A 24796-nucleotide genomic window follows, 5' to 3' on the forward strand; every position below is an offset into this window, starting at 1 on the left:
GCTTTGGGAAAGTGTCCTGTTTGTGTTGGGGATGTCCCAGGGCAGGCTTTCTTCACAGAAACTGAGAGCTGTTGCCTTAGGCTTCAGTGCCTTTCCCAGGCTTGTTAAGTGCCATTCACTCAAGCCTTCATTCAGTAGGTATGTCTGAAACACTTCTGATGCGGAGCTGGGGAAAATGTGGGTTAAGGGCAGGCAGCATCCCAGGAGTTGTCCTGGGAGATGAAAAGGTCACTGACTCCGACCTTAAATGGGCAGAATTGTGCTACTGGGGTTGATAACAGAGATATTAAGTAGACTCAGGAAGTTTGGGGTCTGTGTCCCCTATCTTCCCTTTTGTCATATGACCTTGGGCACCTTTGTAACTTCTCTGAGTTTCAGGTACGGATAATGGTACTGACCTCACAAGGCTATTATGAGCCTTAAAAAAGATGTTTTACCTAGCATATGATTGCCTCCTTGCTCATTATAACTGTTACGAATGTTTTAAGAGTCTAATGCTAAGGCACAGCCCTTCCTTCCTTCAGATCCATAAATTAAAATAAAGAAACACAGCCATTATCATAGGAGATCATTCCATATATACCAAATATCTCCAGAGACCCTTGGGGTGATGGAGTAGAGCCCAAGTCACCTTGGCCAAAAGGTCTCAGTCTTTGAGGGCCTAAAAGTGACTTATGTTCATTAAAAACCCCTTTGCCCCCGCTGGATTGCCAAGAGCTTTGTGAATACAGACTGATCCCAAGAGACACTGACGTCCATTATCTGTGAGAGGAGCCCTCTGTCTCCACCCAGCCCGTCCTGCCAAATCCAAGACCTTTCCAGGCTCGCTGAGGGCTGAGCTTTGCCATACCTCAGAGTTGAAAGGAGCTTCGGAGGTCATCGATCTCAGCCTTGCTCCGTCCCATGAGCAAACCATGCAGCTGAGTAAGACGCTTAGGTCAGCTCATAATATTTCCTCCCCAAGTCTCGTGTTTGTTGATTCAGAGTTTCAGGGCCCCAGGCTTTCACGGAATGGGCCAGGCGACTTTTGAAGGGCCAACTGTGAATGATCATTCAGTCAGGGGAAAGCCCCGTGGCTGCATCTGGGGGCTCCCTGCTGTTGGAAGTGGCCGAGCATCTCTGAGTCGGCTCGGGGTTGCCATGAGAGAGTCAAGCATCGACCACCCGGGCGGTACCCACTGCGTTTACCACCCGGGCGGTATTAAGACGTGTGCCTTTGCTTTGCGTGCAGTCTTTGGAGGTGCAGTGCTACGCAGAAGTCCGGGCGGAGTGGTAGCGGGCACAGCAACCAAAAGTCCAATGTGGGGTGACCGGAGATCGAGGAGCGAGGCCTCCAGACCCTCTCCAAAGTCGGGACGCAGAAGGGTGAAGGGCCTTTCCACATACTAACAAGGATAGTAATCATAACCAGCTACCCCCAGAAGTAAAGGGTTAAGCCGTGTTGTTCATTGTCACATGATGCTGGGAAAGAGTTGAGCAGCAACCTCAGGGGTGGGGAGGAGGGAGGAGGCACATCTTGCCTGCACATGTGGCCTCCACCACCAACACTTCAAAGTGCCTCCTCAGACCGACATAACATTCTGACGCCGACTGTAAATGCCCTTGACACGCAGAGTGGAAAATATCAAACACTCCACCAGTCCCCCAAATGCAGTGTCTCTGCACTGGGAAAGGCCTTAATGAGCCGGCAGTGAAGGGGGGAGGTTGGGAGGGAGGACTCCAAGCCAGGGAGAGGGGAAGGGGGTGTAACGGGTGGTTCTGATTTAAGGCTTGTACTGATGCACGCTGGCGGGTGCACTTGGGCCCAGACCACTGTGTATCTAAATGCCCTAGGACCTTGCAGAACAGCCCCGAACATCAATTCCAGGCCTTGCTGAGTCAAGACCCTACTAAGACTGTTTCCCCTTGCACATTCCAGAGCATCTGACTCTTAAGGGGAAGAATTTCCCGGCCCACAGAGCTGTGATTTTTCTGCAAAGGAATGTCCACACATTTCCCCTCCACTCTCCTTGGCGATATTTTGTGATGCCGTCCTCTCCCTGGTACGTTTTCCTTATGAGAAAAGTCAGCAGCTAAAAGGTCTGTTTCAAGGGCACCTGCATTTCTGGGAACAGAGGGTCTTTCCCTGGGGATCTGTGATTATCCGCTCCCAGGAAGCCCTCTGCAAAACAAGTCCGTCAGCAGAAGAGTCCAGACAATGTGGAGGAAAAGGCTGGATACCTCCTTAATATCTCATCTTCTCTTAGATGTATCGTGGGACAGTTGTGCTGGAATGGTTCGTCCATTCATCCTTTAATTCACTCGTGATTTTTGAAACATCGGAGTACATAAAATATGTAAAACGTGTTTCCTACCCTTTGAAGGTATCCCCGCGTCAGAGGGGAAAAGTAATCACAAATGAGTGCGCAGGGTGCTACCACGGAGACCTGTTACACAGTATCCGAGAACACCGGGCGGAAAGTGACGATGTCAGCTTGAGGCATTCGGAAGCCTTCCCTGAGGGGACAGGATATAAGCTGGGCTTTGACAAATGGGTGGGATTTCACCAGGCCAAAGAGATAGCCAGTGCAAAAACACGGGAGGGAGCGACTCTTGGTGAACTTGGGGAAGGACAAGTTCAATGTGGTTGGATGCAGGGTGGCAGCCGTGGTGGATTGGCTGGGAAGCTTCAATGTTAAGGGCTCTTGGGCCAGGCTGGTGCCTTCCTTACAAGCCTGACAGATTCTATGCAGAGCCCTGACGCTATCACAGCCGCATTGTCAAAGGGCTGATCCAGGGGCGGGGAAGAGATGAGCTGGAAATGAGGAAGACAGCAGTCTCGCCTGTGTGCGACACGCTCTGTCCATCTTAAGAGCGTCGTTTGCCCATCAGGGGCGCCTGGGTGGCTCAGTTGGTTGAGCGTTCAGAGGACGCTCCCAGGTCGGCCAAACTCTATTCTTCCCAGGTCTGCTGAGCTCTCTTGGCTCTGCTGCTCCCAACTCCTTGGAGGCTTAGCATTGAAAAGGCCAGTGCTCTCAAGACATTCTTCTCCTGGCTTTTGCCCCTGCGTTAGTCTTTCCAGATCATGCGTTCCAGGAGCGAGAACTTCGGGAAGTCATCAAAACCACTGGTCCATTATAGCGCTACACCCCAGAGGAAACATGGAGGATGAAGTCCTGTCCCCTGGAGAGAGCAAACACATTCTTATATAAACACGGAGCAAATGTGAAACTTTAGCCAGAAAAATAGACTCACTTAAAATATATTCTGTGACTAAGCTTGTATCAAACAGGCCCAAAGGGACTTGTCAGGAGTTTTCTTGCAAATTACATTTACATGGTTTTAGATGGTGTTTGGGTGGTTAAAATTCTTCTAGTATAATAACATGGGAACGTAAGATAAGTGAATAATAAAAAAGGTAACCGAATCTCCTGTGTTAAGTCCTAAAGTTTTTACAGGTATAGTCTTCGGGGAACGAGGAGGATTTACCGCATGAACAGGAAGCGTTCTGGAAAGATAGAGGCAGTGGTCAGTGGTTTCTTGCAAAGCTTTAATTATCACCACTGGAGACAAGAGCCCAGAATGAACTGATTTGCCTCATGAACACATCAGATTTTATATATTTAAAAAACAACTGGTGGGAACCGCTGTAAAAATAGTTATGTCTTGTTTCTACCCTCACAGAAAGACTGGATGGCCAAAGTCATTGCTTTGTTTGGAATATTGGCTCCGATGAACAGTTTTTAGTTAAGACTCTGTAATTTATTACTGGGAACTCGTATAGCCTGGCCTGGCCTGGATGCCCTGGCCGAACCGACACTCTCTTTTGCTCTATCCGTCTGTCTCACCAGCGGCATCTCTCATGGGCTGGTTTTCCAGGGGCTTGCGGGACACCGGGCAGTGCGCAGTGACCTTTTCCTGTGTTGTGTCACTTTCTTTCATCTTACAGTAACGCCATGAGATAAATCCTACTATTAGCCTCGTTTTGCGTGTGAGGAAACCGAAGGCTCCGGGAGATCAAGTTAACCTGGAGCTCCCAAGGAGCGGAAATGAGATTTCCATCCAGATCTGACTCGCTATGCTCTGTAGCACACTGCTATCGCTCAGGGAGGCTAAAAGCTGTTACCGGAGTCTGGCGGCAGGGACGGCGAATCGGCGCAGGTTTAACACAATCAGGTGGCCCCGGATGAACGAGGGACAGGCTCACAGGGGTTCCAAAATAGTAACTGCCTTCTCTTTGGGGTGGGCTTCGCTTCTGAGCCTCTGGGGTGCCAGAGGAAGGGGGGCACGGCTCTCCCTGGACCCAGAGTTGAGTCTCCACAAACGGGGCGTGCCGTAGGGACAAACACAAAAAACCAACTCAGCAAGGCCAAGGCCTGAAAGCAATTACGCCGGGCCTAAAAATCAATGGGCTGCAAGTAAAACAGAATTTAATGGTGTGTATTTAATTTCTAAAGCCCCCCTGCTTTTACGACAAGAGCTAGCTTATGTATATACGTTTATATAAATCCTGCGTTGGCGCAAGGGAGTTGTATTACCAAGATGTTATCCCTCCAAGAGGCCACTTCTCTGTGAGTTAGTCACACAGGCAAGCTGTGCTCAAGCACGTGGCACCTTTCTTATTTCACATGGTCCACGCGGACCCACGGAGCTCCTTAAGGCCTAGCTTGCTCCCCGCCAACGAGACTAGTAAGATCCACTGCCCTTCTGCTCTCCCACCTGCCACTTCTGACCCGAGCGGGAGGAAAATAAATCAGACGCTGGATTTTGGTGTGCATCCAGCCCTGAGAGGATCCCAAGCAAATGTCGTGCTTCTCCCAGTACCTTCGCTAGACGGTACCTCTGGTACTGGTTTCAAAGCCAGCGGGAAATAATGCCCAGTCCGCAAGAAAAGAAAGGTGGCAGGAGATCTTGTTCCTCACACTGTCCCAACAGACGCTGAGTCCCGCAGGTCCCTTGAAATGGCGTGACACTGGTGTTTTAGGTTGGAAGAGAAGATTGGGACATAAGACGAGATTCTCTGGATGCCTTCGAGGTACCTCCCCGGTCCCTGCACGTGCGTCCCCTGCGCCTATCTCCTCTGCCAGTGAGTGGTCCCACCACACACCCAGGCACCCGCCTTAGGATCCCGGATTCTCCTTGCTGCCTCCTTTCTGCGGAAGCCCTGGTGTTCTCCTCGTTGTCTCAGTTCTCCAGCTTCTCCTTTTCACAGCCGTTGTCGACTAGCCAAATCCTCTTTACTAATCTTGTCCCCTCCCATCCATCCTCCACACTGCTGCCACGGCGACGCTTGTAAGCAAGGAATACGAATAATTATCAGCAGGGCCCCCGGCTGGCTCAGTCAGTAGAGTGTGCCACTCTTGATCTCAGCGTTGTGAAGTTCAAGCCCCATGTTGGGCATAGAGGTTGCTTAAAAGTAAAATCCTTGGGCACCCGGGTGTCTCCACCTGTTAAGCGGCTGACTTCAGCCCAGGTCACGATCTTGCGGTCCGTGAGTTCGAGCCCCGCGCCGGGCTCTGTGCTGACAGCTCAGAGCCTGGAACCTGCTTCGGATTCTGGGTCTCCCTCCCTCTCTGCCCCCCTCCACCCCGCTCACACTCTGTCTCTCTCTCTCAAAAATAAATCAAACATTTTTTCAAAAGTAAAATCTTAAAGAAAAGAACACCACAAAAATCAAATTTAGAGAAAAGAATTATCATCATAACATTTTAATTAATTATTTTTAGGTTTTTTTTTTTTAATGCTTATTTATTTTTGAGAGAGAGAGAGAGACAGAGCATGAGCAGGGGAGGGGCGGAGAGAGAGGGAGACACAGAATCCGGAAAAAGGCTCCAGGCTCTGAGCTGTCAGCACAGGGCCCGATGGGGGTGGGGCTCGAACCCACGAACTAGGAGATCATGACCTGAGCAGAAGTCGGACGCTTAACCGACCGAGCCACCGGGGCGCTCCGTCGTCATCACATTTTAATGTGTGCTCACTAGCACCAGGCATTGTGCTAACAACTCTGCCTCCATCCTTTTCTTTGCTCCCATAACATTGTGTCCCTGCTCCGAGGTCTTTGATCATTTCCATTACCAACCGGATAAACTTGTAACTCTTTCATCCGTGTCATGATCTGACCCCCTCCCCACGTGACTCACCTGCTGCCACTGTGACCCCTCTCGCTTGAGCCTACTGGGGCCCCCCTAAGTGCCTCCCCCGTGCTCTTGTATCTTCTTGCTTCCAGCCGTGCTGCCCCTTCTTCCACATTACCCCCCCCCCCACACACACACACTGTTAACTTCTTGTACCTCACGAACTGGATCGCTTTCTTAGACGAGATCGTTTCTCTGTGCCCCTTCGCTTCCTCATACCTAAACCTATGTGCACCTCGGGGAACAGTAAGGTAAGTATCCTACGAGCGAACACACACGGCAACGGAACTTTCTCGTTAGTATCTCTCAGTGCCTTCAGCAGACTGTGGACTCCATATTCAAACAATGGACGTCAAAACAGATGCTTTAGATCAACCATTCCAAAACCCAGAGCACAACTTTTGTCACCGGTCATCAGTATTGAACTGACCCAGCCTAAGAAGTCTGTATAAAAGAAAACGCAGTCCCTCTGCTGACACTGTTCAGCCAGATTCTCTTGAGAGCCAGGATCTTTCAATGGTTTGTCCCTCGTTTCTTCCCAGTTTCTAGAACAGAGCCTGGCATATTTTAGACACTGGAATAGTTGTTGGAAAATTTTATTGGTACAAAGAGACAGTTTTATGGCTGCGATCAAACATTTGGATGTGTACACTTTTTCCCGAGGTACAGTTTTCCTCTTCCATGATAATGAGGGCATGAACATTTCTGAAAAGCCATCTGACGATACGTACCAAGAACTCTAAAAGAATTCATCCTCTTTTGGCAGTGGCTGTAAGCCAACTGTCCACTACCCAGTATTTTTCTGCATCTTTACTAACCGAAATTCTTTATTACTGAGATGGAAACGTGTCCAGCTAACCCTCGACATCTCCAAGCCTTCTTTGAAACGAAGTGTGGCCATGTGACCAATTTCTTATCACTAATGAGATGTAAGTGAAATTTTCCACGTGGGGTTTCTGGGGAGCCTTGGAATTGGGTCAGAACACTGGCTACATCGCTTTTGGTGTCCTCTCCTTCCCAGAGCCTAAAACTCAGATGGGATGGCTGCCTGGACTCGTTCAACCAGAAAGGATTTATTACAGGGTATTGGAAGCCTACGGAATTTCTAAGAGAGCCAAGGAAGCAAACTTGGGGGTACTAGCCAAGGACAGTCCTTCCAGGAGAAATGATATTTGGGGGGCATGCCTCTCTGCCATTGCCTTACTGCTCAGCACTTGACCCCTGTGACAGCACAATAGAGCTCCCCCTGAGAACCCACGCCCCCCCCCCCCACCATGCTCCCCAGAAGATGCCATCTTTCTCCGCCTGCCACCCTGGCTCATTTCCATCTCCAAGTCTTGCATTGGTTTTCTCCTTGCTGGAACTCAGATCACCTTGGAAACCGGACCTCTAAGGGGGTCTGGAAAATATCGCTCTATTTCCCATTTTCCCCAGCCTCTGAAGTACAGGAAGACACATGAAAAGGGGGCTGGAGTGGGTGTTGAGAGAACCCGTATGAAGTAGGTGTCATTCTGTCGGCTCAGTTTCACCTGCGGCTGTTTGTGTCAGGGCTGTCATTGTACACAATTAGCAGGGACATGGTGCCGTGGGATGTGTACTGGGCTGTGTTTCATGTGTGCGATGCTGAGGAAGAAAAATCTGTAGAGTGTAGGAAACAGAGGTTACAGATCAATCACTAGCATTTAGGGGATCTCAAAAATAACCACAAATACCCGGAAACTATAGTCGATTCGCTAGCTCTGGGTAATCCCCGCAGCCTCCTGAGTGGCTTCAGGCTGTCGCCCCGTCCCTTTCAGCCTCCATCTACACGATGGCCAAAGTGACCCTGTTAAAGCTTAAGGCACATCAGTAACAACAACAACAACAACAACAACAACAACAAAACTAATGGGGAGTTTTGATCCTTCTTTCTCAATCCCCATGCAAGTTGCTTAAACATTCTGGGGACACGTGGGTGGCTCAATCCATTAAGCGTCCAACTTCAGCTTAGGTCGTGATCTCGCGGTTCATGAGTTTGAGCCCCGTATCGGGCTCTGTGCTGTCAGTGCAGAGCCTTCTCTGGATCCTCTGTCTCCTTCTCTCTCTGTCCCTCCCCTGCTCTCTCTCCCTCTCTCAAAAATAAATAAAACATGAAAAAAAATAAACCTTCCATTAAACAAAAAATCCCTTAAGGCACGTCAAGGGGCTCTTCCGCTCAAAACTTCCCGATGACACCCCCCATGAGACGAGGAGAAAAGCCACAATCCCTCTGTCAGTCACTCTGCCCCTTTGTTCCCCCAGCGGCCCAGGCACACGCTACCTCAGGTCTTGCTCCGCCGCTGTCTTCGCCTGGCATGCTGTGTGCTCAGGTAGCCGTGTGGCCTCTCCCCCGATGTCATCTTCCCGGCGAGGCCTTCACCAGCTACCCTACTCGGAATCACAGATCGCAATTACCCTTCCGTCAACTTCCCGTCACTCTTCCTCTTTCTTTTCTCCTTGATGCTTCTTTCTGATGTGCCGTATCTTCAACAAAATTTATCTTGTTTATAGACTGTCCTTTCCCGCCGCCTAAAGCGTCAGCTTTTTTCTTCATGTCTGTCTTCACAGAAACCAGAGCAGTGCCTGGCACATGATAGGAGCTTCAGAAACATTGGTTAAACGACTACATAAATGAATGAACTGATTAAGTGAAGGAATTATCAGATGGATGAAAAAACAAAGGAACTTTCCCATGGAGGGATGGAATGCAACAGGACTTCCAAGGAGACAGAAAAGGGAACTTTCCAAAGCCCCTTTCCTTCCAGGTTCCCCTGGGCTCAGGACGGTTGAGGCGCTCTCTGCCAGCCACCCTTCTGTGGAAAAGCCCCGGGGCGGACAGTTGTGGTGGGGAAGGAACACTGGCCTGGGAGCCTGGCAGCAGGCTCCAGCCCTGCCCCTGCCTCCAGCTCTGGGACTTTGGAGAAACCCTTCCCACTCATTTGTCCCCTCGATTTTTTTTTTAAAGTTTATTTATTTATTTTGAGAGAAATAGAGAGACAGAGACAGCGTGGGTGGGGGAGGAGAATAGAGAGGGAGGGAGAGAATCCCAAGCAGGCTCCCACTGTCAGCCCCAAGAGCCCCACTGACGAGGGGCTCGAACCCACAAACCACGAGATCATGACCTGAGCCGAAATCAAGAGTCAGAAGCTCGGTTGGTTACACTCGATTTTACCAGCGTCTCCACTTAGGCTGCTGGGCCCTGACTTTCTTCTGTGAGGGGTTGGCGATGAAGGGACAATTCATTGACAAGACATTTAAACTCTGTGGGTGTAACTCCAAGGGCACAGGAGCTATATTTTCAGCCTCTGAATTTCTTCCAGAAGGGCTTGTAGCAACAGACGTTCCCCCCGCTCCGCTCCGTGGAGCAGGTCCACTGGGCTCTGGCCTGTGCTGGCTCATGGTAACACTCAGAGCTCGTGAGGGTGTCTGCACCCGCCTCTGTGGGACCCCGTGTCCCATCTGCCACAGCAATCTTGTGCTTCAGTCTTCAGTTCTACTCTAAATATACAAGCTCTCTCTGAACATTTCACGGGAGTGTCTTGAAGGAATCCAGGGACATTTTTCTTCAACCTGCCTGAAATTTGTTTTGGCAGAAGTTCTGAAGTCTGCTGTCTTGAGAGATCGGGCTTTTGTTAAGTTATAGGTGTAATTTCAGGGAGGTGAAATAACTCGGGCCAAAGTTGGAGTGTCCTCCCATCAACTCTGCCCTTGAATCTCTACCCTTCCTGCAAGGTCCTACTCCAGTGCCATCTTGTCCGTGAAGCCTTCCCACATCATCACCCTACAAGGGGGCTCTCTTCCTCCCAAGGCTGTATGGTGGCAGAACTGGCCAGGGGGATCCAGACAGATAAGGATTTGAACGCCAGACTTTGCTCATGGGTCACCCTGACCCAGTTCTCTAAACTCCTTGAGCCTTAGATTCCTCAACTATAAGTGGTGGGAGTGAAAATAATGGCAGCTAACATTTACTGCGTGCTTGCTGCTGGGTACCATGTTTCATACGTTGCATTACCTGTTTTATTCAATCTTCTTAAGACCCTTGTGGGACAAGGCATTTTACTACCTGCTGTCTTTATATATAAGGAAATGGAAGGTCAAGTAGAATGATACTTTATACCTCACTGGGTAAGGAAGATGAAATTTAGGGGTGCCTGGGTAGCTCAGTCGGTTAAAAGGGTCCAACACGTGATTTTGGCTCAGGTCATGATCTCATGGTTCATGAGATGGAGCCCTGTGTGGGGCTGTGCACTGATATCACGGGTCCTGATTGAGATTCTCTCTCCCTCTCTCCCAACCCTTCCCCTGCTCATGCATTCTCTGTCTCTCTGTTTCTCTTTCTCAATAAATAAAGAAATACTTTAAAAATAAATACTTAAAAAAAATACTTCAAATAAAATAAATAAAATTTAATAATTATTTATTTATTATAATAAATAAATAAATAAATAAAATAATATAAATAAAATAAATACTTATTTTATATAAAAATACGAACCTTGAATTATTTTAGACTGTATTTGTATACAGGTTCAGTGAATTCTTGAGGACATTGTTACTCTCGTTTTATAGTTGCCACAATCCATATATTTATTTTTTTAAGTATTTATTTTATTTTATTTATTATAATAAATAAATAAATAAATAAATAATTTAATAAATAAAATATAAAATTATATACTGAACCTGTATACAAATACAGTCTAAAATAATTCCTGGCACATAATAGCTATTACTATTATCATTTATCATTAATATTCAAATCTATGTTTCTCTGTAGTTTGAAGTTTCCTGAGGAGTCAAACAGGCCTTTTTTCATCTTTGTATGTGTTTGTGGCCTCATCCTATACCTTGTATGTTACAACATTGCTTCTTTTTTTATTTTTTTTATTTTTTAAAAATTTTTTTTTCAACGTTTTTTATTTATTGTTGGGACAGAGAGAGACAGAGCATGAATGGGGGAGGGGCAGAGAGAGAGGGAGACACAGAATCGGAAACAGGCTCCAGGCTCCGAGCCATCAGCCCAGAGCCTGACGTGGGGCTCGAACTCATGGACCGCGAGATCGTGACCTGAGCTGAAGTCGGACGCTTAACCGACTGCGCCACCCAGGCGCCCCCAACATTGCTTCTTAAAGCGCATCCAAGACACCTGCTCTAGAAGGCCCTGAAATCTTGTCAAAAGGAAGGTGCCGGAGCACTTCCCCAAACTGAATGGATCCTGATCTCTGGCAGTGGCCCAGGATTTGTGTCTCAACAAGCTGCTCAGGTGAGTTCCGTGGACACTGAGGTTCGAGGACCACTCTGGTGGGGGCACCAAATGTCTACAAGTGTAATAAACAGATGGGTGGATGATGAAACCAGTTTACGGAAGTGTGCATTTTTAAAAAGTAATGGAAAGGAAAAAAATACCAGTAGTGCTAATAATTTTAGGTTCAGAAGACTCTGGTCTTCCTCTTTGGCATAGGGTTTTGAATCTCAGTGGCTCATTTGGCTTGTCTTTGCCCCGAGTGTTGCTTCAGTCTATTTCTTTGTAGGTGGGGTTAGTCATCTATTTAGGCAGGGAACTCACTGGGCTTTGGGCATTTCCTGAGAATGAGCTGTCTCCAGCGGACTCATCAACAACATACACTCCTACACACCCTGGGTACCTGCCCGTTAGTATCGTCCCAAAGCTCTACTCAGATGAGCTAGGTTCATGGAATCTATTAGACATGCAAATAGCTACAAACTTCAAAAAATACTCTAATAGTTTTTCTTTGGGATATAAATCTTCTTTGGCCTCAACATTTTACCAAAGAAAAAAGATGTTGAGTCACATGAATCACATAGAGAGATATTTTGGATTTCTTTTCATACCAACTAGCTCCCTTTTTTTTAAGAGCATTTCTGGGGGCGCCTGGGTGGCTCGGTCGATTAAGCGTCCGACTTCGTCTCAGGTCATGAACTCATGGTTCCTGGGTTCCAGCCCCATGTCGGGCTCGGTGCTGACATCTCAGAGCCTGGAGCCTGCTTTGGATTCTCCCTGTCTCTCTGCTCCTGCCCTGCTCATACTCTGTCTCTCTCTTTCTAAAAAATAAATGTAAAACATTTAAAAAAAAAAAAAAAAGGAACATTTCTGAAGGCACCCTTAAACAAAAGATGGTTTTTCTTAAAGACTTGTCACACCAACGTTTCAGGAGAAATGCTACCCCTTTAAAACAAAGGGGAGGAAAGACATAATCGTGATGTGGTCAGCCGAGCAATAAATTAAATTCACCTGGCAGAGTTGGTCTTCAAGTCTGAGGAATGTAAAAGAACAAGTTTCTAGTGAATGAAGAAAAAAAAAAATCCGCAGAAAGAGAGAGACCAGTTCTGAAACATGAAAAGAGAGGTTGCAGTTCCAAACCCTGACTCCAGCGTAATGCACATGTCCGGGTTAAGAGTCATACTCTCTGGGTAATTTCCATACCAAATGTGCAGCCTTTTACAAGCCAAAACAAAAGCTGTCAAGCCCAACAAAGCCTAAGCTAGTTTAATCCCCCCCCCCGCCCCCCGCAACAGAAAAGGAAGATTATAACAACCTAGAATCGAATCCGGTTTTCATTAAAAGTTACTAAATTTTAAATTTTTAGGGGAGTTGGGTTGTGTCACTAGACACTCAAATGGCTTCTTCTAGGACGTAATAAATTGCAATTTGCCAAAAAGCTCAAAGCCCACACTTCTATAGGGTTTGTATGGTCTCAGCTCTAGCATATTTCTTATCCCTCTAGGCGTCAATTTCTTCCTCGGTAAAACTAGAAACCGAACCCTGCCTCTTTCCAAGGGGTGAGGGTGAGGATTCTATGTTATTAGTGTCCGTAAAGTGCCTGGCTTACTAAAATGCCAGTTATTATAATGGCACACGCTTCAGCTTGGGGACTAAGATTTCTACCTCTATTGGAATGGTGAAGCGACGCTCGCGACTTCGATTATAATGAGATGTTACATTGTGTCGCCCTGGCAGGGGAGCTAAAGCCAAAGGAGAAACTGAAGAACGTGGAAGTAAAGCCAGTTAGCTGAACAGCAGGGAGTGTTTGATGTACATGAGCTGGATGAATCTTAAGGGAGAGGGTACTTTTAGACATGCCTCATGTCATCAAGACGTTTCTACACCAATAATAAATCATTGTCATGTACTTAGGCAATAGCACCAAGTGCAACACCAGACTTCTCTGGGCGCTGGTTTTTAGGAATAAAGGCCATCTGTTAACTGCTTTCCCTCGGAGGAATACCCAACACTGGGTCTGAGTTTTTATGTTTGTGCAGATGACATTGTGATAGTGAGAGAGTGCGCGTACTAATTTCTGCTTTCTGTTTGGCAGAAAGACCCCCGAGAAGATAAAACTGCTTTCATAAAGACACGCGATTGAAAAAGAGCCCTCCACCTCTCCACGCTGAACTTCAAACTCTGTTCAGGAGGGCACACACGCTTCGCCTTGGCTTCGAGGACACGGTAGCCCTACTTCCCTTTGGTTGCATTTGCAAGAGTAATAATTCATAAATTTCAACCAATTCCATGGTTTGTCCTATCACTGACTCTCTGGATATGGTTCGGGGTGTTTTACTTTTCGACTTCGATGTAAATGTGTTGCCGGTGTGAAGTCTCCTGCTGGGCGGGATTAGAAAGCAGGGAGGCCATGAAGGTTCTGGGGAACCACGCCTATGGTTTTCCATTACAAGCAGGCGAGCCAAGCGGGGACCAAATCTGAGATCTGAGAGAGAAGAGCCTGTGCTCCAGGAAGCTGCCCCAGCATCCGAGCAGGATGCATCGGGGGTAGTTGGGGAAGCTTGGGGATCAGAGAGATGTCTGCCCTGAAAGGAGCCCAGTCCATGGGGAAAGTTTTATGTAAGGAGAATGAGTGGGGGGTGGGGGTGGGGGTTCGACATAATGACTAGTCAGGATGAGAGAGCTGAGCTGGAAGAGTCTTCTGGAAGCTGAGAGGTCATCGACACCATGCTCATTCTTAAAAAAATTTTTTTTAAACTTTGTTTTAGAGAGAGAAAGAGCACAAGCAGGGGAGAAAGGCAGACAGAGGGAGAGAGAGAGAATCCCAAACAATCTCCATCCTCATTGTGGAACCTGACAAGGGGCTTCGTCCCATGACCCTGGGATCATGACCTGAGCTGACATCAAGAGTCTGACGCTCAACTGACTGAGCCACCCAGCCACCATGCCCCCACCCCCATGCCATTATTTTAAAACAAACAAAAAGAGAGCTCATAAAGAAATGGTGGCCCTATAACACATGGACAGAAAGTAAATGAAATAAAAGAAAAATAAGCTTTGGGGCTCCAGTTTTAGTCATCAAGTTTCCTTTTCTCAGAAATGATGGATATGTTTCTAGAAAAACATACATTAGGGAAATGATCAGAAATGCTTCTTTTTTTTTTTTAATTTTTTTTTCAACGTTTTTTATTTATTTTTGGGACAGAGAGAGACAGAGCATGAACGGGGGAAGGGCAGAGAGAGAGGGAGACACAGAATCGGAAACAGGCTCCAGGCTCCGGGCCATCAGCCCGGAGCCTGACGCGGGGCTCGAACTCACGGACCTCGAGATCGTGACCTGGCTGAAGTCGGACGCTTAACCGACGGCGCCACCCAGGCGCCCCCAGAAATGCTTCTTACAGAAGATGCTCCTCACTGTGTTGCTCCTGTTAGTTAACATAACAGAAGCACATTAAACAGTGAACAATGGGAGAATTTTAAGTAGTTTAGCACATATTGATATAATGAAATTTTAGACATCTATTAAATAACAAGTTTCTAAAGAATGTTATATGGCATACAAATATCGTCATGTTGTACAATATTGTATGTAAGTGAAAAAGTAAGACATAAAACCGTGTATACAATTGGCTTTCATTGTGTGAAAGAAACACAGGGTATAAAAAGAAAAAAAATGGTTGGAAGCAAATACACCATAAAAGAAACGATGATACCCTATCTCGGGGTGATAAGCTTATGAAAGATTTTTATTCTTTGTTTACATTTAAAAAAAAATACTTGAAAAGACAACGAACACATATCCTTTCAGGAACCTGAGAAGCAGGATTTGAAGAAAGACGATGTGACAAACCCACATAGAAAGATAGCCTTTGGGTGCGGAAACCAATTTTCCTGCTCAAAACTACTCATACACACACTACACCCGGACAATTCCAATTTAGCCTCCTGCAGCACGGCCACCGTGGCCACCTCGATTCAACCTTACAGGAATCCCCCAAGCCCGCACCCCTCAGCTTGCCTCAGGAATGCGCATGTCTGAGCCATTTCCCTCTGGCCATGTGGGGAACATCATTCGCGTATACCCAGAGTTGTAAGCAGTCCAGATCCTGACATTTTCTGTGGGTAAAAAGGAAGGGAAGGAGCTACGTGATGGCATGCATAGAATCACATATCCTCTCTTGTGCCGTTACATTTTACCCGCTTTCTGAAGGCCCAAGCCCTTCAACACATTGCTCCTTTCTTCCTCTCAAGAATTCGCCCCAAATCTGATACGTGTAGAAGATATCTCTCTGGCTCCCTTCCTTCAGCGGTCTCCCCTTCAGCATTCGAATATGTGGCAGGACAAGAAAATTGGTTTGCTTTACCACTTTTCTTTTCATTCTCTGCATTAAACTGTCTCTGGTTATTGTTTATCTGGCTCTGAGATGTTCTTCTGCCCGAAAATGAACTTTTGCCCAAACTGCGGATAGGAATACGAATTGGTACAATTTGGGGGATCACAAACAAACACGTATACACTCTTTTTTAGAAAAGGGTTGTTTATTTATTATGAGAGCAAGAGAATGGGGGAGGGGCAGAGAGAGAGAGAGAGAATCCCGAGCAAGCTCCACACTCGTGGAGCCTGACGCAGGGCTCATTCTCACGACCATGAGATCACAACCCGAGCCAGTAGCAAGAGTTGGTCGTTCAACCAACTGAGCCACCCAGGCGCCCCCATATACACTCTTAATCATAAACACATATTCGCACGGGCACATATAGATTTACCTACCATATGTCAAGACTCTTGAGCTCATACTCTTTAACTTCAAAACTTCTGGGAATTTATTTGAACTAATCAGTCATGATTCATGAATAATAGTTTTTATCAGATTATTTATTTATCATTGAGGAAAAGCCAGGAAGAACCTACACGTTTAAAAATTAGACATTAGTTGGGGCGCCTGGGTGGCGCAGTCGGTTAAGCGTCCGATCAGCCAGGTCAGATCTCGAGGTCCGTGAGTTCGAGCCCCGCGTCAGGCTCTGGGCTGATGGCTCGGAGCCTGGAGCCTGTTTCCGATTCTGTGTCTCCCTCTCTCTCTGCCCCTCCCCCGTTCATGCTCTGTCTCTCTCTGTCCCAAAAATAAAAAAACGTTGAAAAAAAAAATAAAAATTAGAGATTAGTTAAATGAATAATAGAGTCACAAAACGGTAGACTATGCAATTATTAACAATAAGAATGTTTAGCGCCCTGAAAATACTTACGATGTATTCGTAAGTACAGAAGCCAGAGTAGAGAATATTGTGACCTCAGTTTTGTAGAAAGAAAAGACGAGATAAAAAAGAGCAACAAAAAGCCTATACAACAACCTGCAACTGTCGTGTCTCTGCTGACATTTCTGTGCCCTTTTACACTTTCCTAATTTTCCAAATGTTACACACAGAACATAGTATTACTTTTATGATCAGACAAAAAGAAGCTATTCAATATTTCGTCCCATTCAAATACTATTGTTCTCACATGAAACTTGGTTTAAGTAACCACGTTGAACATCATCCTTGATGACGCTGAACAATGTTGAACGACGTCCTTGGCGTTTTTTGGGTCAAACTCCAAAGCTCGGAGAAAAGGTAAGGAAACCAACATTTGTTGAGAATATACTATCTGCCAGACATTTTCCCAAGCTTATCTTATTTAATTCTCCAAATGAGTCATCTGAAATTGATGGTGGACAGTCTCCCTTTAATCCCCCTGCATACCGTAATCTCTTTATATTGGAATATAATTCATCCAGAACGTTTTCTCACAAGGTTCTTGTACGAAGTGATTGAAACCATGCTTGTAGTCTTCAAAATGGTGATCAAAATGATGCCGGAAACCGTTCTGTGATGGTTGGGGTGTGATTCTTTGAAGGCATGGCAAGCAGCAGCCCCGCGAGGAAGCGCGAATGTTTCTGGGAGGGAACTCATTCAGGACACCAGGGATTGGTGTCTAAGACATCGATAACTTTCATCCAGCCTGGCCTCTGCAAGTTGTGAGCAGACATGTCGATGAAGAAACAGAAGCTGTCTTAAGGGAATCGTGTCCCTTCTCCTTCCTTTTGGATCTAATCATTGCACCAAACTACTTGAGAAAATGCACCAAATTACAAAAGAAACGTACATTTTTCTCTAATGCGTTAAATGACCAGAAAGCTTATGAGATGGGAGAAATGGGCACTAATTCTACTTTCCCCAAGAGCAGGAAATTTACTTATTTATTTTTTTCTGATTCTTTTTATTTGTTTTTAAGTTTTATTTACATTCCAGGACTGTTAACATACCGAGTGATATGATTTTCAGGTGTACAATACAGCGATTCAACACTTCCATACATCACCCGGTGCTCATTACCACACATACATGCCTTAATCTGCCCACTGACCTCCCCTATGGTAACCATCGGATTGTTCTCTATAGTTAAGAGCGGCTCGCCTGTCTCTCTTTGTCTCTTTGCTGTTGGTTTTGTTCCCTAAATTCCACAAAAAATCTATGGTATTTGTCTTTCTCTGCCTGACTTATTTCACTTAGCATAATTCTCTCTAGGTCCATCTATGGTGTTGCAAATGGCAAGATTTCATTCTTTTTGATTGCCGAGTAGTACTCCATTGTATATATATACCACATCTTCTTTATCCATTCATCCATTGATGGACATTTGAGCTCTTTCCCTACTTTGGCTATCGTTGATAGAGCTGCTATAAACATTGGGCTGCATGTAGCCCTTCGAATTAGTATTTTTGTATTCTTTGGGTAAATACCTAGTAGTGTAATTGCTAGATTGTGGGGCGGTTCTATTTTTCACTTTTTGAGCAACCTCTGTACTGTTTTCCAGAGTTGCTGCACTAGTTTGCATTCCCACAAAACAGTGCAAGAGTGTTTCTCTTTCCCATATCCTCACCAACACCTGTTGTTGACTTTAGCCATTCTGACAGGGGTGAGGTGATACCTCACTGTAGTTCTGATTTGCATTTCTGTGGTGATCAGTGATATTGAACATCTTCTCATGTGTCTGTTGGCCATCTGTATGTCATTGGAAAAATGTCTATTCATGTCATCTGCCCATTTGTTTCTTGGGTGTTGAGTTTTATAAGTTCTTTATATATTTCAGATACTAACCTTTATAGGATTTCATCTTTTTGAAGAGAGTTGATAGTTTAGTTTTGACTTGTAAAATCCTTTGCTCCTCTTAAAGCTGGGTTTTACAAGGAAAGGAAGACTTGATTGGTTTAAAAAAAATTTTTTTTAATGTTTATTTATTTTTGAGGGAGACAGAGTGTGAGCAGGTGAGGGGCAGAGAGAGGGAGACACAGAATCCGAAGCACAGAGTCTGACGAGGGGCACAAACTCACGACCCGCGAGATCATGACCTGAGTCAAAGTCAGGCGCTTAATCGACTGAACCACCCAGGCGCCCCAGAAGACCTGGTTTTTATAAATTACTTCCTCCGTCAATTCAAAAACCTGGATTCTTCCCAGCAGTTGAGTTAAAAGGAAGTTTTCATATAGAATTCTTTCTTCTAGTGACCATAGAAGTGGAGTTTAATATTTAGGGACTGTGTACCTCATTTTCTGGGGAGTTTCATTTATTAGGAATGCATCATTAGTCAGCTTATTGGGGAATGTTTCCAAGACAGTGTGGCCGAATAATATCTTACCTCCAGCTGGACGGGAGTCAAACAGTCTTTACAATTACATGGTGGAAAAGTAATGCAAGCTTTATTTAGGCAAAACACTTGGGCCTTGACAACTCGCAGAATTAAGGGACCCAGGGAAGGTCTGGAACTTCTGTACATGAACATGGAGGCCATCATTAGAATTGACACCTGGGTTTGGTATCCAAACGCCGCAAGGAAAGAACGATTACAGACCACAATAGGACAAGATGGATTCTCTCTGCATACCGCTCTTCACCCAACACTTTTATCATTGCCAAGAAGAGAATTATAAATCACTCCTGATCATTCTTCATATGTTCCCCAGATTGTAGTTCATTTTCCTGAGCCTCAACTTACTGCACTTTGCTGGACCGTAAGCCCAGAGTGTGATATTGAAACCAGGCCCGTCTCTTTCAGAGCTCAATGCTGCGTAGTCCAACTCCGTGGCTATGCTGGGGGGCCAGGTCTGTGCCTGGGCCCTTTCACCAAAACTCATCCTCAAAACTCCCTGGATCCTGAAGCGAGATGATAGCCTGTGTGACCCCTGCATGGCTCATGATCAGTTTAGGGGAACCCTCAAGACATCCACTCACCCCTGCCTCGTTCTGCCTACTTCAGAATCCACACACGCTGTGGCTATGTGACAGGGGTATCATGAAGCTGGGTGGGACCAGGAAAATCTGTTGTCCTGACAACCTAAGGATGCTTTCACCTCTTAGTGCAAGTGCGAAAAGGTAATGCAGGTGGTTGAGTAGACGTGGACCATTAGCTTCTTTCTTCCGAGGACAAGCGATCACTAGTCGTGGTCTTTTGTCCACAGTGAACTTGAATGATAGGCGGTAGGAGCCCTTCGAAGAATAAAAGCATTTTTAGGCCTGGAGAAGAGAAGAGTGGGAAAAAGAGGTAATATTTTAAAAGTCTCTTGAGTTTGAAGCAGAGACACAAGGGAGACAGGGTCAAAGAGGTCCTCTATGACCCTGGTGCTGCCTATTTTTGGTGATAATTCAAATGCTTGATCGCTTCACTCTATTAAAAGAAGGCCGCGGTTCGGATGTGTCTCCAGAAATTACAGGTATAAAACAAAGTTGGAGAGTTGCAAACGGACCTGACTTTGTAAAAGGCAGCAACAGCACTTGAAATTTAAACAGCAGTCATGGCAATTATTTCACAAAAATAATTTGTCAGGGGAGGCAGAAAGAAATCTAACTGAAAAAGAATAAGGTGCCACATAGGTTTTTTACAAAACACATTTAAGAATGCCTTTTGGGATATCATAATAAGCATCAGGAATATAATACAGGGACTGGGCATGATAGGCAGAATCAGGAAAATAAGTAAATAATTATTCAATGGGCCAGATTCTATGGCGGTGGGGGGGTGGTGAGTAGGGAAGAGCCAACTGATAGTGTTCACAGAGAGACCTCCATGTTCTTGAAACTTCTTGCCTCCCCCAAAAAACCATATCCATTTGGGGGTAGATTTCAACCAGGACCCAGTCTTTGTATGACCCTTACTTCAGGCAGGAAGTTCTGAAATGCACCTCCTATCAAACCTTGCACGCTTCACTTCCCGAACTTTCTCCTGTTTATCTTCGTTCCCGGCTGCCAGGGCCAGATAAAGTTTCACACCGCTGAGGGCAGGTGCCAATCTTGATATAGCATGTATAGATCAAGTATGGGTCATTAAGTCAGAAGTTGCTAATTGTCACTGATGCATTAGCAAACCAACAAAAACATTTACCAAGCACCCTCTGCATGTAAGGCTTTATACCATAAATATACAAATGAATTTAAGACACTATCAAGGAATCAAGGAAACGATGAGCTCTACGTAGAGCCGACACTAAACATTATGGAGATAATGTTTCATTGGAGATAAACATAAATGTCAGGATCAGGAAGAACCACCAAGTTCAGTAAAGGGGCACTAAATCACCAGGGACTAGAGTGGTCACTGCACCTTCAGGAAATATGGAGATGTGAGGGAGGAAGGGACCTGACAAACACACATCGATTGTTAACATATTATGGGTCTCAGGCTCCTTGCGTTTATTCTCTCATTTTTAATCCTGTCACCAATTATCCGAGGTAGACTCCGTCCTTACGTGTACGGATGAGAGCACGAAAGCCTGAAGCTCCTTAAAAATTTGCAAAGGTCACAAAACTAGTGCACGGAAGAGATAGATTTTGAACCCACAGCCAGTTGAGTTCATAATCTTATACTCTTCGCTTCACTGGGAAGGATATCTGGATTTGATAGGCTGAGAAGAGGCCAGAGAACAAGTTCCACCCAGTTTGGCCTGTATTTTCGAAATATGTACCGGCATAGTTGAAGTTAGTTCTGAGGTTGATAGCTCTCTTAGTAAAGTGGTGCAGAGAGAAATATGGCAGCCAAACACATAGAGGTGAATGCCACCATTGGGTTTTCGTTAACATTTGGTTTTACATTCCCCCAGAAGCAGACCCAGAGACAAAGATTCAAATGCAAAGAGTGTATAAGGGCAAGCAGGAGATACTGATGGAAAAGTGCGGGAATAAGGCAAGGAAGAGAATGCACATAATGGGCGGGCATATTAAGCCAGAACACCACCATGGATGACTGGAACTTAATCTCGTGGGGTATCATCGTTTTAAAAAATTGTTTTAATGTTTATTTATTTTTGAGAGAGAGAGAGAGAGAGAGAGAGAGCATGAGCAGGGGAGGGGCAGAGAAAGAGAGAGACGTAGAATCCGAAGCGGGCTCCAGTCTCTGATCTGTCAGCACAGAACCTGACGCAGGGTTTGAACTCACGGACCGCGAGATCATGACCTGAGCCAAAGTCGGACGCTCAACCGACTGAGCCACCCAGGTGCCCCTCGTGGGGTATCATCTGAAAAACAGCACATAACACAAATCTCAGAAGCATCTACCCAAGGAGTCAGAGGGCTGGAGGATTTAGACACCTGTTTCGACCAGTCACCGGCTAAGAGCTGTGGCAGAGGGGTGGTAGAGTGGGGGTAGTTAATTCCATGGTACTTCTTGTCTACTATGTGCACAAACAGAGCCCCATCTGAGGCTTGGGGGAAGCCCCAAGGGGAAGTCACGCAAACACAAGAAACTGGCTGTCTTGAGGGACATAGGTAAGGCCCAAGGGATATGGACAGAGCACGGAGAACACATGCTATAAACGTCAGCATCTTTGATGTAGGGTTTGTGGTACTCTTTATTAGCCCACCCCTTTTGATGTGTACAATTATGTAGACCATTGTCTCTCAAACTTCAAAGTGCATGAAAATCACTTGAGTGGTTTGTCAACCGAGCAGGTTCCGGGACCTCCCCCATTGAAATTAAGATCCATAGTTCAGAGATGGAGTCCAGAAATTTGTGTCATTGGTAAGTATCCTTGGTCATTCTGACAAACATGGTCTGTGGATCACACAGTGAGAAACAGTGCTGGAAGCTCCATGCACTACATGGAAAACAGATAAGCAAGGGGGAGGCCATGTGATACAGTGAAAAGCGGTTGGTATTCGGATCAAGATATCCTTGGATATAAATGCTGGTTCCATTACTTAGTGACCCTAGAAGAATAATCTCATCTATTTGTTTCTTTTTACCTCTAGGATGAAGAGAAAAACACCCACCTAGACTGTTTCCTATGAGAGTTAAATGAGCTAACCTCATTATGAGCTAGCCTCAATATGTGGCTTATGTTAAGGACTCAGTGTTAATTCTCTTTCTTTTGCGTGTTTGTTTCTCAGAAGATTGAAATCTGTTGACGAAGTGATGCCAGTGGCGTTTAATAATTAATGCCGCTTGATGAATCATACTTGATGAGGAGAAAACGTGATGATAAAGTAATGCAGACATTGGCTTTAAATTTTCCCCAAACTTTCTCATCGCACCTAAGTTGGGTTACTTGTTGCGTTGGAATGACATCACATAATGAGTACCATGGGGCTAGAAACAGAAGTGTCCACATGCCAAGAAACAGATCAGGTTGTTCTTCCTCCAGACTCTCATCCTTAGACACTGACTTTCCATACTTAGAAACTATTTGGTTGATTGGCTCTTTGTGTTCCTAGAGAAGATATTTTCAATATATGAGGAAAAAAAAGAGAAGGTGCCAAGGGAAAGATTAGGGACAAAATAGACTATGATTTTGAAGAGATCATACGTATTTACTGTCACGATGTCATCATGCCCAAACTGAGTGGCAATGAGGATGCATTTGGGACTGTAATGGTAAGACCACAACATAACTCGCAAGAGATGAGGATCGGAGCACAAGGCAACATGCTTCGTACTTAGGTCCTTGAGTGTTCACTGAATTCAACGACATCATTCATGACAGAGTCACCTTCGTGCTTCTCCGGGTTCTCTAGGGAGTTCACTCCCTGGGCCTCATCTTTCTCTTAGTCACCTAGTTTGGCTTAAACGGTAACCAAATCTGTCTGGCTTCGAGTAAATGGCTTCTTCCTGGTCCTTAGAAATACAAAGGACAGTGTACCAATGCATGAAGATTTGTTACCTGCTCCGCAGGTCAACTGACTTAATCTCATAAACAAGACATGCCCAGGATAAGATTTTAAAAGAAAAACTTTCTTATAGATGTGAGTCCTGATACGGACCACAGAGGTCTTTTACCATAGAGTGCGCCACTGCTCACGAACATGGCGCAAGATCACGCGTTTCTTCAAGCTCAGAAACGTGAGATACGCAGTCCACCATCTTAACATGACCAGAGGAACTGACGCTGCTGGGCATGGCGCCTACAGCACAAGCCACCCTAGTACACTGCACTCCCAAAGCAGTCACTTGCCCCCTGCTTACACAGGAAAGCTAGAGTGGTCTGTTGGTAGAAGGATGGGATGGAGGGCCGAAGCCTGGTTTTAGTCCGTGTCTGTCGTCCTCTTACTAAGGGACCAAGGTCAAGCCACATCTCTACACTGTCATTTTCTCTAATGTCAGAGGAAGGAGTTGGGTTAAATGATGGTTAATCTCTCCTCCTCCCCGGAGGTGATTTTTCGAACGAAAAAAGTCAGGGTAACCAGTAATAAGTACACCTGACTCTCATTATTTGCATTAGGTATGTCCTCCAAGTAGCTGGGAACATTGAGTTAGCAAATGGCGATCCATGGACCCCGGGGAAACATAAGGTTAGGTTCCGCCGAGCCCCTGATCATCATTTTTATCAACTGATCAATAGGTAACCTGGTTTTATGTGTTTTCTACTTAAAGACACCTATATATCGTTGATTTATTAACATTGAGGTCACAGCCAACAGCACCGTTCAAGCACGGTAACTGGTGCTTGAACAAAACTTTCCTAACGTACGTATCTTGTCCGCAAGGTGCCTCACAGGGTTCTTGTGCTTAGGAGCAGCACCCAGCATCTCAGCACTTCATTCGGGGACCAATTGCAAATAGATGAAATCACCAACAAAAAAGTACAAAATGCTAAAAAACATGGCATTGAAAAGCCCTTGGAAAAGACACTTATTTCCGGTATAAGAGCTGAAACGGGACGGCACAGCACCGCCTTGCCTGACCTCAGCTGGGACTATGGGCATAAGGCTAGTCAAATTTTTTGCTGCTCTGCACATGTCTGGAAATGACTATGAAAAGCACCACAGATACATATTTGGAAGTTACAAAGAAATTTTAGTGAGTGTCCAAATTTGTAAACGCAGAATCCATGAATAATGAGAATCAACTGTACGTGAAAAAATAAAAGCAAACTATTTTGTGATTTCATAGTCTCTTGCT

General features: G+C 45.6%; 1 protein-coding gene across 1 annotated transcript in view; it reads right to left on the bottom strand.

The window, feature by feature from the left end:
* KIFAP3 (kinesin associated protein 3) overlaps nucleotides 1–24530 on the bottom strand; it is a 353458-nt gene extending 328928 nt beyond the window's left edge. Inside the window, exon 1 of the mRNA XM_049633903.1 lies at nucleotides 24527–24530. The gene's annotated coding sequence lies outside the window, so the exon portion shown is untranslated. The remainder of the gene's footprint in view (nucleotides 1–24526) is intronic.
* Between the last annotated feature and the right edge of the window lie 266 nt (nucleotides 24531–24796).

The sequence above is a fragment of the Panthera uncia genome, chromosome F1 (assembly GCF_023721935.1).
Source record: "Panthera uncia isolate 11264 chromosome F1, Puncia_PCG_1.0, whole genome shotgun sequence".
Taxonomy (NCBI): Eukaryota; Metazoa; Chordata; class Mammalia; order Carnivora; family Felidae; genus Panthera; species Panthera uncia.